The sequence below is a fragment of the Mercenaria mercenaria genome, chromosome 6 (assembly GCF_021730395.1).
Source record: "Mercenaria mercenaria strain notata chromosome 6, MADL_Memer_1, whole genome shotgun sequence".
NCBI lineage: Eukaryota > Metazoa > Mollusca > Bivalvia > Venerida > Veneridae > Mercenaria > Mercenaria mercenaria.
In genome coordinates, this window is record NC_069366.1 from 53,928,049 (window position 1) to 53,945,437 (window position 17,389).

Below are 17,389 nucleotides of genomic sequence, written 5' to 3' on the forward strand. Positions count from 1 at the left end.
AGATACTCCTTTTAACGCATCTATGCATATCTCCATAGATACTCCTTTTAATGCATCTGTGCATTACTCCATAGATACTCCTTTTATCGCATTCTACTACACTGATAGTTTAAAAGCAAAATACCAATAAAATATATTGGCAATGAAGCCCACAAAAGCATATTTATGAAGTTTAAACTGTTAATAAAAGATCAGTTTCAGAAAAACTTGTGGTTATAATTGTAATTTATTGATAATTATCACTTTTAATTCAGGTGGCATTTTCTGAAAATCACACTGACTTTATATATATTAGGACAGCTATTGATGGATGGAAAAGTACATAGGTGACCCAAAAACAAGTTATTATTTGCATTCTATCATTCAACTATGGCAAATTATGTAAAAGTGAGACATAAGACTGGGGTAATAAAATGTGTGGTTACCATAACAACCATTAAAATCCATAGATCACTTATCAACATTATGGAATTTATGCTAATTGACCTGGACCCCTTGGAAGTGTGTTTATTGTGCACAGCTGTCAAAACAAAGCAATTAGGGTGTTGTTTGCATCATTATTTATGATGTGGATCAACAAATTTTATAGAAAGTGTCTTTGATCAGTGCTTCTTATCAAAACATTATGTAATTAATTAATTTTATGATCTATGAAGTTCTGTAAGTTTGGTAGGGGTGTAGATTTTAATGATTAATTAAATGGGTTTGCTTATTTTGAAAATCACTTAATATAGCCCTTTCTAGTCTTTCATTTACCTTCAATTAATAAAATTGTGCATTTGTAACAGTAAAAATATTTCTTTTCTGTTGTATCACATGCATAAAACAGGTAATTTATAATAATATTCTAAGGTCTTAGGTTTGTACCTTTCTATTGTGGAAAATATTTATCACAAAATTATGAAAAATATACCATCAGAAAGGAAATTTAATTCTAAAAATAAATTATGTTGGACACTAAATGGTTAAAACAAGTATTCATAGACTAATTTTGATCTGAGTAACACAGGTATAAATTTTGCATTTTTCTCCAATAACCTGTATGGAGATAGTGTACAGATAATGCTACTGAGTGTATTGGGTATCAATAATCAATACTATTGTATCTGTATGGAGTAAAGGGTTAACAGTTAATAGTACTGTCCAAATTGAAAGACGGACAAGTTCATTATAGAAATTTAGCAAGGTAAGGGTTAAAGATATCCAGTGCCCATCTTTCTCTAAAATGTTTCATCTTTAGATATTTACCTTAAATATAGAAGATCATTGTCAGATGTATTTAACTTGGCTAAATATACATTAATTAGTTGTGTATATACATTGTATGTAGCAGTTTTTCATTTTTTTAAATAATTACAAAGTTTGGGTATGATAAATCTTTAAAATGGCATACCTTAGGGTAGCTATTATCAAAGATCCTAAGTCAAATATTATTTTTAAGTTGATATTTTGCAGCTGAGCATCGCCCTCCCAAGGTAGGGCAATATCTCTGGTGCAAAACTTTAACCTAATTATCTTATTATTACTTGTAAATGATATACATTAGTTTGTTTATTTATAAATGATATACATTAGTTCATTAAGACTGAATATATGTAAAAGTGTCAATTGTAAATAAAGCTTTTAATGGGTAGATACATGTATCTTAAAATGACATCATATATGATGATACAACCCCATACACAATTCAGTTATCAGTAAGGAAAGTTTTGAATGTTAGTAAAGACAGATATTGACTTTGAGGTTTCAATATAACTGATTATAGTTGGAAAATACTGTGAGGTCATTTAAATTAATATACATGGGAGACTAATTTGTGTGGATTTCGTGGTTGCGTCAAACCACAAGATCAGATTCCGAAGAGTAGGCAATTTTCAGTCATCTTCAAAATTTGAAATCTACAAATTTATATCCCCGTGGAACAGTCATTTTTGACAAAACCACAAATTTTAATGCCAGCAAAATAAAATGATTTTACAGTATGTATAAAAGTTATCAATTAGATTTGACTATTGTTACATATGACGTACAGAAGTACTGAACCAAATAAAACTATGTACTTGAATGAAATATTAAACTAGTGGTTTAGATATATTTTTCTCAGTTAGTCTTGATGTTTTGGGACAAAAAAAAAGTGCCAAAAATAGCATGTACTGTTGTTAGCCAGTGTTTTCCATATATCTTAATGCTTTGTTCAGAACTTGCTTAATCATCTGTGAATATTTCACGTGTAAACGCATTCTGCATTCCATATATGTGTCATGTTTTGAATATTGAATGAATAATTTGAAATAAATGATCTGAAATGTGATGTTTGTCTTCTTGTCACATGACAGAAAACCAGTATGACTATCCAGTACACTGACAGTCACCTGACCTCTACACTGACAGTCACATGACAAAACCGGAGTAGTGATGGTCACATGACAACACTGTTACCCTGACAGTCACACTATTACCCTGACAGTCACATGACAACACTGTTACCCTGACAGTCACATGACAACACTGTTACCCTGACAGTCATATGACCAAAAGAAAGGTAGAAGGAAGCTGAATATGTGTGGTCATGTAAAACGGGTCATCTTTGTGAATGACATATTTTTGTGCTCCCCGCCAACTTAAAAGAAATATTATAGGGAAGGCACTTTGATTTTAGTGTACACCTGTCCATCTGAACGTCTGTCAGGCCATCCAAATTAGTGTCCTGTATATCTCGAAAAGTATTTGACATAGAACCATCCAACATAGGACTGTTATTCAGCATATTAAGTTGTGCTCTTGGGTCTTTGTGAATTTTCAGTAAGACTAGAATTACAGCCCCTGACAGTCAAAAATATGTTGAAAAGGCCTGAAAGTTTGTGTTGCATGTGTCTCAAAAAGTATTTGACTTAAGAGTAATGAAATTTTTCAGAATTTTTGTTGAACATGTGAAGTTATGCACCTGGATTTTTATTAGCTCACCTGAGCACAAAATGCTCGGGGTGAGCTATTGTGATGGCTCACTGAAACCATTTGCTGGAAGTTGATGAAACTTGGCCTGGGTGGTTCTCTTCCAAAGTTGTCCAAATGGTTCTGCTTGTTTGCACATAGGGGCCCGCAAGAGCTAAAAATAGAAAAACCTAACAACATCTACTCTTAAACTATTGGTCTGATTTTGAAATAATTTCACAAAAATGGTCCTTATGTAAACCTCTACCAATTTTATACAAATTATAACGATTCATCAAAAAACATGGCCAGGAGGCTTGGTCACTTTTCCCTATATGTATATAGTGAAAACTTTAAAATCTTCTTGTGTGAAACTGCTGGCCCGATTTTGAATTAATTTCACACAAATGGTCCTTATGTGATCCTCTACCAAGAGTGTTCAAATTATTCAGATTCCTCAAAAAAATGACTGCCAGAAGGTGTGGTCACTTTTCTCTATATGAATGTAGTGGAAACTTTAAAAATCTTCTTGTATGAAACTGCTTGCCTGATTTTTAAATAATTTCACACAAATGGTCCTTGTGTAACCATGTACTAAGGTTGTTTAACTTAAATTATCTAGATTTGTAAAAAATCATGGTCACAAGGGGCGTGGTCACTTTTCCCTATTGTATATGAAACTTCTGGTCTGATTTTGAAATAATTTCACACAAATGTTCTACCAAGATTGTTCAAATTATTCTGATTCATTTAAAATCATGGCCAGCAACGAGTGTGGTCTCCTTCCCTATATGGATTTAGTGAAAACTTTAAAAATCTCTTTGTGTGAAACAGCTGGCCTGATTTTAAAATGATTTAGCAAAAATGGTCCTTGTGTGATCTTCTACCAAGATTGTTCAAATTATTTTGATTTGTCATAAATGGCTGCCACTTGGTTGTCACTTTTTCCCTACATCAGGCAAAATTTTTTAAAAAGTATACAAATGTTTCTTGGTTGACCTTTTACAAGGATTTTACGAATTATTCTGTTTTGTCAAAAATATGGCCGCTGGGGTGTGTGGTCACTTGTTTGATATTGTCATATCACATCATTCTCCCAACTTCTTGATTTAATCATATTTTATTGCTTCTGAACACATAATACATAGCACATATACATAATAAGTAACAAAAGCAAATGGGTTGGGCTACAAGTTATTGCAACATTAGAAGTCAGCCCTTCCCAAACTTCTTACCTCACCTCCCACTACCCTAATACACATTACCAGTCCATATTTATTTAACAGAAACTTTTAAAATATTCTTGTCAGAGAAACACTGGCTACTTCAATATAATTTCTCAGACATTTTCCTTGCATAACCATATATCAAAACTGTTCATGCAAGCAGCGTAACTCAGGTGAGCGATCTAGGGCCATCATGGCCTTCTTGTTTTTGTCTGGTTGTCCAGTGATGTCTGTTCTGTCTCTCTTTACCCACTTCAAGGAATTTAACTATAGTTAAAACAAAGAGCTATAAAAATAAATAGATTGGCAACTTGAAAGGCATATAGAGCAAATTTCGTCAACCTCCCGTGACAAAAAAACGAGATCTCGTTACCGGAAGTGGCGCTTTCTCCACGCGCCATTTTGTATGCGAAAGCAATTATTCATCGGTAAAATAATTATCACCGTATGACCACGCTTCTTTCGATGGCAAAAAAACCCCTGTACTTCGTGTCTTAAGACCATTTCTCATTAAACTAATTTTGTTTTAGAAGCTAACATGTATTTTAAATGTAGCTTTAAAGGTACAAATTGTAACTCCATGCTCGCCGATGTTTGTTTTTAGTAAGATAACGCCGAATCACGCTCTGACACGAGCTCACGCGAGATTACAGCCAGTTGCCATTCTGTGTATTTTATACTTCTTTGGTTAAAATGATATAGAAGATACATCAAAGGAATTCTTACTATCTAAGTACAAAGAGCTATAAAAATAAAAATGTATTTTTAGTTCAGAAACTTTTAAAATATTCTTGTCAGAGAAACACTGGCTACTTCAATATAATTTCTCAGACATTTTCCTTGCATAACCATATAACATAACTGTTCATGCAAACAGCGTTACTCAGGTGAGTATTGTTCCTTTCATTGAAAAAAAAAGTTAAATTTGGACATAGATTTGACTCATTAATTCAGTTAGTTCATATTCAATGTTTCATTTTGCAAAGATTTGTAAAGAGATCTATAACAAATGTCACATAGACATATATAACACAGTTATACAACTGAGTGGAAAATGAAAACAGCTTTAGACAAAATATCATGACTTTTTGCACAACAAAAGCAATTAGGATATATCCATATGTGTTTGATTTAGCCTTAAAAACTGCTATAGATATTTTTGTTAGCTTATTAGCGAGCTCGAGAATCGAGCTTTACGGTAACGCAAGTATACTTTCGGATATCACACTTGGTGATGGATTTCAAAAGTTTCGTCGGAAGTTTTAAAAAAGCGCACCCTAGCGGACTGTTGCTCACAGGAAGTACTTCTTTCCGGAGTGAATACAGAACTTCATTCAATTGCTAAAAATTATTCATCACTCAACAATAATGAAAGAATGATTTCCAGTTGTTTGAAAAAAAAAATATTTACATTTAAAAGATCAAGCATCGGCCAGAAAATGGAAAAAATGTCATTAATAAGCAGAAAGAAACGGGAACGCGGCGGTAATGACGTCACCGTGACACCGGCTCCCATAAATTTTGCAACGTATGATATTCACTGTTATAGGCATGGTGACACTAAATGTAGACTTACTCAAGTGAATAGGTTCTCCTGAATTCTTGTGACTAGTGAATAGTTTCTTTGTGACAAATAAATGATGCATAATATTTTTAGATAAATCCGATTTCTTTGAGCTCGTTTTGAGGCTTTGCCTTAGTTCATATTAATTTTTTTGGGGGAAAAAACATTATCAAGCTGATAAAAGTATTTTACAGTGAAGATAATACAGTTTTGCTTGTATCAAAATGTTGCAATAGAACATGTTTTGCTATACAAGACAGGTAGGATTAGTAAAGGTGCAATTATATTGAACTGTATCATCTACCACAAATTTTCGTGATTTAAGGACAGTGTTTTGAGTACTTTGATTTGAGTTGCGCCCCTTTAATATTCTATGGAGGTAAAATTATAATGCAGTCACATGATAAAACTGGTACAGACTGACAGTCACATGACTACCAGTTACAAAAGAAGGAAGCTGAATGACAGATAAAATCATTTGTGAAGTGTAATGTTTGCTAATTGATTGATTTTGTTTCTTTATAACTGTAATAGGAAGTATCTATATATATATATCCTAATATAGGTAAGAATTATTTATTTATTTGCAGAGCAGCTAATTTTTTTTTTGATAATTCACAGAGGCATAGCCTGATCACAGGTGTTTTAAGCTCTATCAACGAAATATATGTGCAGGTTAGATCTCTATTCATAGTATATTAGGTGGGTGGGATATGGTAATGCATATATTTATTGCAGTGGCTAGAGAACCGGAATCGGTTCCCTAGACTGCGAACTTATTCGTCCGGAACAGGTTCTCTAAGCAAAATACTGTGCATAGGCTAGGGAACCGGAATTTTATTTCTATGCATAATACTGCCGAAATCCACTTTGTTTCTTTTGGTAAGTATCATGTGCATGTTCTTATCTTAATTAGTTAATTAATTTTACCATTTCAGCAAGCTATGCCCTATTATTTATTTGTGTTTACTGTGTCTCCAGAAGGGTACTCGCCGCATACTGTCCGCCATATTGGAATGATAAACTAGTACGAATGAATGCGAAATCGTCGACACTGGAGCCGAAATAATTTTTATTAATAAACTTGAAATTTAAACTTAAAAGGTATAAGACAATAAAAGAAACGATTAAAACAAAATAAGTAATTTCAGTATTGATTACATATCTTTGAACGTGAAATGCCGAGGTGTTACAAACCAGTATTTAAAGTGATCAGAGAATATGTATGAAGTTTTAAGGGCAATTAAATTAGTTTATTCAACTATAAACATGTAATGACGCAAAAACAAACCAATATTATTTTATATTTAAATAATTTAAACATAATATAAGTTTAAAGCAAATAACATTTAAAAACTGCAAAGTAGTTTTCACGCATTCATTCGTACTAGTTTATATCATTTGAATACGGCAGACACGGTTTATATGCGGCGAGTACACTGGGAAAGAGTAAACGCAGATAAATGCAAGGGCATGGTAAAATTAATTAAGATAATAATATGCATGACATTTACCAAGAAACAAAGTGGATTTCGGCAGTATTATGCATAGAAATAAAATTCCGGTCCCCTAGCCTATACACAGTATTTTGCTTAGAGAACCGGTTCCGGACGAGTAAGTTCGCAGTCTAGGGAACCGATTCCGGTTCTCTAGCCACTGCCTATATTTATTGATAGAGCTTCAAGGGCCTGTGGCCTGATCAAACTCTGGTACAGCCTTAGCCAAATGAGTAAGGCATATCGGGATGACTTATTTTTTGATCCGATATTTTATAGTTGTCATCCCTCTAATGGAGACAGTGACAGTCAGAAGTTATCATGGTGTCCCGAAACTTCCTGTTATTTGGACTAGCACAACCTAACCTTGCTGGGATTACTTATTTTATGATCTGATAGTATCATACTTTAAAGTTGTCATCCCTGGACAACGACAGTCAAAAGTTACCACGCTGTCCCTAAACATCCGGTTATTTGGACTACTGGCAACCAAAACTATAAACCCCTCAATATACTGAATATTTTTTCAATTAATAAAGAGAAAATGGGAGGGGTTATGCATAAATTGTCAGAATGTAGCTTTTTGATTATGTCTTGTGTATCTTTTGTAATATTTAGCTTGATTATTCGAAGAATATGTAGAGCTATCCTACTCACCACGGCATTGACGTCGGTGTCGGCGTCACACCTTGGTTAAGTTTTTCGTACCAGTCCACCTTTTTACAAAGTCTTTTGGGATAAAGCTTTGAAACTTTCAACTCTTGTTTACCTTCACCATGTCCAGTTGTAGGCAAGAGTACATAACTCTATCAAGGATATTGGCTGAATTATGGCCCCTTTTAACTTTTTGTGTAAAGTGTTTGACATATGGCTTTGAAACTTTTATCACTTGTTTGTTATAACAGTCTCTAACTGAAGACAAGAGTACATAACTCTGTCAACTATTTTGACTGAATTATGGCCCTTTTTGGACTTGGAAATTGGTACATTTGTGTACAAGTCAATGTTTTGTCAAAATTATTTGACTTGTGGTTTTGAAAGTTTGAACAATTGTTCATCATCATGATTTATATCTGTAGGCAAGAGTACATAACTCTGGCTGAATTATGGCCCGTTTTTTACTTGGAAATTGGTTCAGTTTTCATACAAGTCCGTGTTTTGTCAAAACTATTTGACATGTTGCTTTGTAACTTTGAACACTTGTCTATCATCATGATTTCGATCTGTACTGGGTGCTGACCATTCACCGGACAGAAGTCGGGGTTTTTCCTTTGCCATTTTATGAAAAAGTATCACTAAAACATGAAATTTGCACCGTTTAATTTTCAGCTCATTTGTCATTTGAAAATTAAAAAACTTAATCAATCAGACGTAAAACATTGGATATTTTGAGGCTCAAAAGGGTAATGAAACGCACCTCATAAATCAGCATGGCGGAATAGTCACCGGACACATATTTAAAAGACTGATAATACTATTTCACGATGGCATTTTTCATGATAAAACGTTGATCATGTCCTTCTGTGATCTGTGTCTTCTAAAACATGTTTTCCTCCATATTCAAAGGGTTAAACTATACACAGGGATGAACTACGTAACAGCAGTGTTTTACCGGTGTTACCATTTAAACGAAATTCTAACAGCAGAAAATATCTCGGAGCTTATTCCACTCGCGATCACACTGAGCCAACAAAATCAAATCTATTTCAGTTTGTGCTGTTTTCAAAAAAAAAAATATATCTATAAATATGTTTTAATAGAATTGAGGCTCAAACGGGGGGTAAATATATATAAATCAATTGTGTTTTCTGGCCAATAGTCACCTCTCTTTCAGTATTCAACACGTGGCCCAAGCAACTGCAGACGTTGATTCATTTTGTAAAAGTAGTATTTTTACTAATATATTAACTAACTGTGAGGAATGAATCAAAAAGTATACTGTCGTCTGCAGTTCCTTGCTATAATTGTTTAAGACCCACTTGGTGCTCCTTAAAGTAATGAATATTGCGCATGCGCACTGCCATTCCAATGCCCCAATGTCAGAGGACAGCAGTTTTGTAAACACGTGATATATGGTACAATATTCTGCGTTTATTGTCAGGTCAAAGCTGATATATGACAGTAAAAACAAAATGTCGAATGTTTCTGATTAGCTGATAACGGCGATATGATCGAAATAAAGTGGCAATTACGTTTGTCCGGTATATATTCCTATCTGGTGACTGGTAGGCACCCAGTAGGCAAGAGTACATATTTCTGTCAACTATTTTGGCTGAATTATGGCCCTTTTTGGACTTGGAAATTGGTTTAGTTTTCATACAAGTCAACGTTTTGTCAAAGCTATTTGACATGTGGCTTTGAAACTTTTAACACTTGTTTATCACCATGACTTCCATCTATAGGCAAGAGTACATAACTCTGTCAACTATTTTGGCTAAACTATGGCCCTTTTTGGATTTGGAAATCAGTGAAGTTTTTCGTACCAGTCTATATGATGCCTAACCTGTTTGTCATATGCATGATGATATGGCTTTGAAACTTTGACACTTGTTTACCTTCATAGTCTACTTACCTAGGACAAGGACTTGAGCTCGGTTATGGCCCTTTTCTGGATGTAGAATTAGTTAGATTTCGTATACCATTCGATATTTTGACTTATCAACTGTTTGATATATGGCTTTGACACTTCGAACACTTGCTTACCAACATGGTCACACATTGCATTATAGTGCAAAACTTATCCAAATCCACAAATGCAGGTACGTTGTTTGTCTTATCTGTTCATTTTCTTTTGTCTGAAAATCTCAGGTAATATTTTGACCCTATACTTCTATCAATGCTTCGAATAGTCGAGCGCGCTGTCAACAGACAGCTCTTGTTGAAATTAAGATCATAAGTAGATCTACATGTATGTGACATTTCAAAATTATGGCAGCTAGCTCATTACTCTGTAGTCCATATAATTAGACATGAAAAAAAAGTCTTTTGACGTTCAACATTCAATATACTGACATATAACATTTTTACTATCAAAGCTTTTTTCAACATATCTAACTTGGAAAATAAAAAATGTAAAATATTAATTAAAATGAATGGATATATTAAAAGTGATATGAATTAAACTTACGTTAGGTCTTCAGGACTCACACAGGCCTCCAAAAAATAATAGCCAACTTTTTAACCTATGAAAAATTTTAAATAGCCAAAATTGATGCTGATCTTTGTGTGCAATTTTTGTAAAAATAAAAATGATAAATTTTAGCACATATATTTTCTTTATTGCTTTAAAAAGCAGTAGGCCGTCATATATATTTAGGACTAATTACTCTGGTGCTTGTAATTTTGATCTACTGACACTGTTGCATGGGAGAGTGTGGGAGAAAGAAGCCCTAGAGTGGATCGCACACAGGGCATACTGTTTCTATAATGTGTCAAGCATAAGATTTATTTTTTCTTTGTAATTTAAAGCTTACTTGTACTGACGATAAACTCGGACAGAAAATGAGGTTTTTTACCTGTAACTTTTTTATTTCTGCAAATTGTTACCAATGGTTGGTATCAAAATAAAGCTTAACATTTGCCTAAAAATTGACGACGTAATTTAAATTTATATTTAGTAAGCAAACTAACACGAAGTGAGGCCCTGAAAGAGGTATGTAAAATGGGGACTGTACGAACGTTGACTGATGATAAATTCGACCACTTTGTCATTTAAAAAAAATTTCTCCATAGTATTATATTAAAACTTTCCTAAAAATGCTACAACAGTCATTCCGGATCAAGTAATGAAAGGTGACCCAATGTCAGGCCTTCATGTGTTGACAGTGAGCATGCGCAAAAAGCACCCTCTTCCCCAGTAATTTTGGATGAATATTTTTTAAACAGATAAATGTAAGTTATTTATTTATACAGAATATTCACCAATTTTGTTTTTGTTTACACCAGTTGGTGTTGTTAGTGGTTGCTATTAAACGGCATGTTCAATTATATAAATATCCGTTTGCAATCAAATAATTCGAAGGTGGCCGACTTTATCATCTCTCCGAGTTTATCATCAGTACCAGTACGGCATAAAAAAATTTCTGTTTTCTTAGCTCCCACATCATGGATAATTGTTATTAATACCATGTGGTGTGATATTCTGAGGCATATTGGAAATTTTTCCGCATGTTTTACTGGCACCTGCTCCTTTCGGCCAAATAGTAGGATGTTAAGCAATAGCACGATAACTTTTGAATACCGCTGGCCTGATTAACTATAAAAACATCAAATCATAAAATAAACCATCCCGAAAAATGGAATGAGTAAGGCTAATGCACTTTAAAAGTGTTACAGCAGATGTTTTTCTCGCTTTCCTCACACGTCATCTTTCATTATAACTAGTACCAGAGTGGTGATATTTCAAAGAAACTGAAGCTTAGAAAAGCATAAAAAAAAAATTTTGTTAGCTATGATCGAAAATAATAATTACATTACAACCACCTTAGATAATAATCATGGCAACAAACAAAAACTTTCTGCCCACATTACATAATCATTAATCTGAAGGATGGCTTTTCTTATGGGAATGACTCTTTGGGGTCAGCCCCTGTCCCATTTTCACCTCTGCCAACTATCAATAAATATCTTTTATCCTTTTAAAAGATACTGAGCACCGTTCTCGACTATAAGATGTGTTTTATTATGATTTCAGTGTGCTTAAAATATTTCTCAATTACTATCAATGCAATAAAAAGTAAAGAATCCTTGCATAAGATTTTGAGGAAGACTTTTTGGTCCAAGAAATATGAAAATTGATTCCAGCTTGGTATTGCACAGACAAAATTACCAACAAAGCATGGATAGATGCAGTATTCTCCATGGTTATTAAAGAGATATATCTCAGTCATGTTCTGCAGTGGCTGAGGTGTGTAAGACACTAGCACTGGTTCTGTGCTTGGCTTTCTTGTTATGACCTCAGGTTTGCTTCCAATTAGGGGCCATTTTTAGCTCGACTATACGAAGTATAAGGAGAGCTATCCTACTCGCCCCGGCGTCGGCGTCGGCGTCTTTCCGCGTCCCCACCTTGGTTAAAGTTTTGGTGCACTTTCTCTTTTTTCAGCTTATCTCTGTAATTACTTGATGGATTTGATTCAAACTTGAAATACTTATTTCTCATCATCATCCACATCATCTGACACAAGATGCATAACTCTGGCACCAATATTTCATGAATTATCCCCCCTTTTCACTTAGATTTTCAGGTTAAAGTTTTGATGCACTTTCACTCTATCTCTGTTATAACTGAATGGATTGGATTCAAACTTAAAATAGTTGTTCAACATCATCACCCACATCATATGACACAAGGTGCATAACTCTGGCACCATTTTTTCATGAATTATTCCCCCTTTTGACTTAAAAAATTCAGGTTAAAGTTTTGGTACACTTTCACTCTACCTCTGTTATTACCGTATAGATTTGATTCAAACTTAAAATAGTTGTTCAGCATCATCACCCACATCATATGACACAAGATGCATAACTCTGGCACATTTTTTCATGAATTATTCCCCATTTTACTTAGAATTTCAGGTTAAAGTTTTATGCACTTTCACTCTATCTCTGTTATTACTGAATGGATCTGATTCAGACTTTAAACAATTGTTCAACGTCATTACCCTTATCATATGACACAAGGTGCATAACTCTGGGACCAATTTTTCATGAATTATTTCCCCTTTTTACTTAGAATTTTAGGTTAAAGTTTTGATGCACTTTCACTCTGTCTCTGTTATTACTGAATGGGTTTGATTCAAACTTAAAATAGTTGTTCAGCATCATCACCCACATCATATGACACAAGATGCATAACTCTGGCACATTTTTTCATGAATTATTCCCCATTTTACTTAGAATTTCAGGTTAAAGTTTTATGCACTTTCACTCTATCTCTGTTATTACTGAATGGATCTGATTCAGACTTTAAACAATTGTTCAACGTCATTACCCTTATCATATGACACAAGGTGCATAACTCTGGGACCAATTTTTCATGAATTATTTCCCCTTTTTACTTAGAATTTTAGGTTAAAGTTTTGATGCACTTTCACTCTGTCTCTGTTATTACTGAATGGGTTTGATTCAAACTTAAAATAATTGTTCAACATCATCACCCACACCATATGACGCAAGGTGCATAACTCTGGCACCAGTATTTAATGAATTATGCCCCTTTTTGCTTAGGATATACTTATATAGTGTTTTGATACATTTTATCTTTACCTCTCTTATTACTTTAAGTTGATATTTTTGACATAGACTCAGGCTATTGTGCAATATCTTCATCCACAATTGGAGTCATTAAACACTCCAGTGACAGCTCAAGTTTCCTCAGATGTGCCCAGTTTCACTATCCAGCATCGAAATAGTCGAGCGCGCTGTCTCCTGTGACAGCTCTTGTTTTTCTTGTGTTTTTTTTTTTTTTAATATGATATTTTCTTTTTTCTTTTTAATGACAATGTTCCCGAGTTAAAATTTGTATCAGTATTTTATTTTAGAATTTAGCATTCTTTTGATTCTTAAAAGTCTCATCACTTCAATGTTGACACTTTAAAATCAAAAGAATGAAGTATGAAGGAAACAAGTAATTTTTTAAGTTAACCTTTTCCTGGTATTAACATTTTAGTATGTCAGGGATGAAAATTTCTAAAGTCATATTAATAACCTAAAGTTTGTATTTCAGTCTGTCAACATTTGGCATTTTAGGACCACTATAGCAGAGGGTTTACCTTGTAACTCAACTTGGAAAGTCAGATTTTTAGGACCATTCAGCTGGGTTACAAAAGGTGAATGGTTCTACCCAGGTGCCTGATTGTGCCTTAAATATTTAATGCCCATTGGGGCAACATTGGGTCTTCTTCCAAAAGCTTGAGTGACTACCTTAAATTTAGACTGATTATACACAATGTATCTGAGTAGACCTTTTCATTTCAAATTCAAACTGGAACTTCAATTAGTCTGTGACAACAAAAACATAAAAGAAATTCATTTTTGGAATGGTAACTAAAACTTTTTACCAACACCCCTAATCTCCTTCACCAAATAACATCTGAGTGCTTTACAGTTTCTGTTATTCTGTGAATGGTACTTTCCAGCTAGACTTCAACGTAAGCAATTTATTTATTTTTAACACTTGTTTTTCTCATTTGTAGTTGCTTACGCAAATAACATGCTGGTATTGATCAGATAACTTTCATGATAATTGCACAAGCGTCATTACTTCTCATGATTTTGAAAGAAATGAAGCCAATTTATATGCTCATGTTTTATTGAAAAACCGCTTTTGAGTTGTACAAGGAAGTTTTTGTTATTGATTTATACATTAAAATTCTCACAGTTAAATTATTATATCTTGAAGGAAGTGTGTTCTGACACATAATTTTTGGGTACGTACTGTTTCTATTTTATAAATGGAATGTGTTCATATTAAAATTTTTTTTTTTTTAAATTTTGCATGGTTGTTAAAATGTTAAAAAAGACTTTCATTGGTTCACAACTGTTGAAGTATTTTTTTTTTCTCAAATTCTTTCGGTTTCACTAGATTTATGCTAATACAGTAGAACCTGTTTATGTGGTGTCTATGTGGAGATGGACTATTTAATCAAAGGTTAAAATAAACTGAAACTGTTTAAACTGGAAATGAATATGAAAGTAATGGTTTACAACCTGTCTGACAGTCTCTATGGGGGAGACATATTGTTTTTGCCTTTGCCGTCTGTCTGTCCGTCCGTCCATCCTTCCGCATTAAGCTTGTCTGGCTTTCACAGGTCAAACTGCTGGCCGGGTTTCGACTAAACTTCACAGGAGTGATCATTTCCAACCCTAGTTGTGCATATTGCTGGCACGTTCTGCTTCACTGCACAAAATGGCCATTAGAGCTAAAAATTGAAAAATCTTGTCTGGCTTTCACAGGTCAAACTGAACTTTTGACGAAACTTCACAGGAGTGATCAGTACCAAGCCTAGTTGTGCATATAGTCGACACGTTCCACTTCGCTGCACAAAATCGCCGCCAGAGCTAAAGGTATACATATGGGGGAGACATACGTTTTTGAGACAAAAACAACTTCTAGTTTTCTGTTCTTAAATGATTTTCAGCTCAGGTTGTACTTATTCTCAGATGATTTTTGGCTCAGGTTCAGGTTGTATTTGTTCTCAGATGATTTTGGCTCAGGTTGTACTTGTTCCCAGATGATTTTTGGCTCAGGTTGTACATGTTCTCAGATGATTTTGGCTCAGGTTGAGGTTGTACTTGTTCTCAGATGATTTTAGTTTGAGTTTGTATTAATTTTGTTCTCAGATGGTTTTTAGCTCAGGTTGTACTTGTTCTCAGATGATTTTTGGCTCAGATTGAGGTTGTGTGTGTGTGTGTTCGGGTTTAACGTCTTTTTCAACAATTTTTCAGTCATATAAACAACGGTGTCTACTTGTAGCAGTGAACACAATGCCCAACTTTATAGTGCTGCCTCACTGGAATATCACGCCGTAGACACGTGACATGATACCCCACCCAGTCACATTATACTGACACCGGGCTGACCAGTCCTAGTACTACCCTCTTAATGCTGAGCGCCAAGCGAGGAAACTACTAGTACCATTTTTACGTCTTAAGTATGATGCGGCCGGGGATCGAACCCACGACCTCCCGCACTCGAAGCGGACGCTCTACCACTAGGCTACCGAGGCAGTTTAGGTTGAGGTTGTACTTGTTCTCAGATGGTTTTAGGTTGAGGTTGTATTTGTTCTCAGATGATTTTGGCTCAGGTTGTACTTGTTCTCAGATGATTTTTGGCTCAGGTTGTACTTGTTCTCAGATGATTTTGGCTCAGGTTGTACTTGTTCTCAGATGATTTTTGGCTCATGTTTAGGTTGTACTTGTTCTCAGATGAGTTTAGGTTGAGATTGTATTTGTTATCAGATGATTTTTGGCTCAGGTTGTTCTTGTTCTCAGATGATTTTTGGCTCATGTTTAGGTTGTACTTGTTCTCAGATGATTTTAGGTTGAGAATGTATTTGTTATCAGATGATTTTTGACTCAGGTTTAGGTTGTATTTGTTCTCATATGATTTTAGGTTGAGATTGTATTTATTCTCAGATGATTTTTGGCTCAGGTTTAGATTGTACTTGTTCTCAGATGATTTTTGGCTCAGGTTTAGGTTGTATTATTTTGTTCTCAGATGATTTTAGGTTGAGGTTGTTCTTGTTCTCAGATGATTTTTGGCTCAGGTTGAGGTTGTATTTGTTCTCAGATGATTTTAGGTTGAGGTTGTACTTGTTCTCAGATGATTTTTGGCTCAGGTTGAGATTATCTTGTTCTCAGATGATTTTTGGCTCAGGTTGAGGTTGTATTTGTTCTCAGATGATTTTAGGTTGAGGTTGTATCTGTTCTCAGATGATTATCGACTGAGGTAGTACTTGTTCTCAAATGATTTTCAGCTCAAGTTATACTAAATGTTCTCAGATGATTTTCAGCTCAGTTTGTCACACATTGTGCTGTATCCATGTTCTGAAAGGTACATTGTCAAATTCATTGTGCAAAGTTTGAAATGTGAACAAAATAAATTTTGTATTTGCATTTGTATAATATTGTGGCTTTTAGTTAAGGTTAGTGCTTTCTTCAGGATTGTAAGGATGCATGTCAAAGTAAAAATTTAAAATAAAAAAAAATCACCTGTTAGTGATCCATGTGTGACTTATCTTTTGACAGATTTTATTAATTTTGATGTGGTTAGCTTACAAGTTATAATTGTCAGGTCCTGGAATGTGCTTCCTTGAACATTATTATACTATTGTTTACTTGATCAGAGAAGAAAAAAAATTTTGTGTTGAATTTCTACTTCCTACTTGAGACACTTGAAATAGCTGGTTTATATTGACATTACTATTTACTAAGTTTTGACATTTTTTATAATGAATCAAATATCTATGGCAGATTAATTTTTGTCTTCTTCATGGTTGAGTACATTAAATACAGAACATGAAAATTTGTTTTGAGGCTTAGATATACTGTATACCCAGAATTTGAAATCTACAAATTAATGATCTCATGATTGGACTCAATGAGCCGTTATGACCAAAATGACAAATTTAAAGCTCACAAAGTTAACAGTTTCACTATATATCTTAAACATC

The 17,389-nt window shown here is 34.1% G+C and overlaps 1 protein-coding gene across 5 annotated transcripts in view; it reads left to right on the top strand.

Moving 5' to 3' along the window:
• Positions 1-6,123: 6,123 nt before the first annotated feature.
• LOC123548864 (lysosomal protective protein-like) overlaps positions 6,124-17,389 on the top strand; it is a 51,553-nt gene continuing 40,287 nt past the window's right edge. For 2 of the 5 annotated variants that reach the window (XM_045336472.2, XM_045336476.2), the window contains exon 1: positions 6,140-6,286. The gene's annotated coding sequence lies outside the window, so the exon portion shown is untranslated. Of the gene's footprint in view, positions 6,287-14,491; positions 14,645-17,389 lie in introns of those variants that run through there. The other 3 variants (XM_053545930.1, XM_045336475.2, XM_045336473.2) reach the window with 3 other exon arrangements.